Raw genomic sequence first — 397 nt, forward strand, 5'->3', positions numbered from 1 at the left:
ATACTAGTCTTTCGAAGTAATCCTTCTTCACAAACGTATTTCGCTGACCTTTCCTTTCCCTTTTTTTCCCCAGTTAAACTTGCCCACTGTCTACTACACAGTCACATGATGGGTAGGCCACCTTGTGGCAACATTTTTTGAAAATTATTTTTTTACATAAAAAATCTTTTTCAAAAATATTCCTAATTTTATAAGATATTGAACCAGTTTTCGTTTATTTTAATACTTAGATTTTTATTTATATATTTATTACTTTTGATAATTTCTATGCTTTCTTTGAACTTTCTATGATATGTTTCTTTTTCTTTGTACTTTATCTTTATCTATTTTACAATCGTTCAGGGTGCAATGATCAAGAAAGGCAGAATTTAATCTATTGTATTTTAGATCTGCTATA

This window comes from Centruroides sculpturatus, unplaced genomic scaffold, assembly GCF_000671375.1.
Source record: "Centruroides sculpturatus isolate CEXI.00-Female unplaced genomic scaffold, Cexi_2.0 scaffold3395, whole genome shotgun sequence".
In the NCBI taxonomy this organism is placed as follows: Eukaryota; Metazoa; Arthropoda; class Arachnida; order Scorpiones; family Buthidae; genus Centruroides; species Centruroides sculpturatus.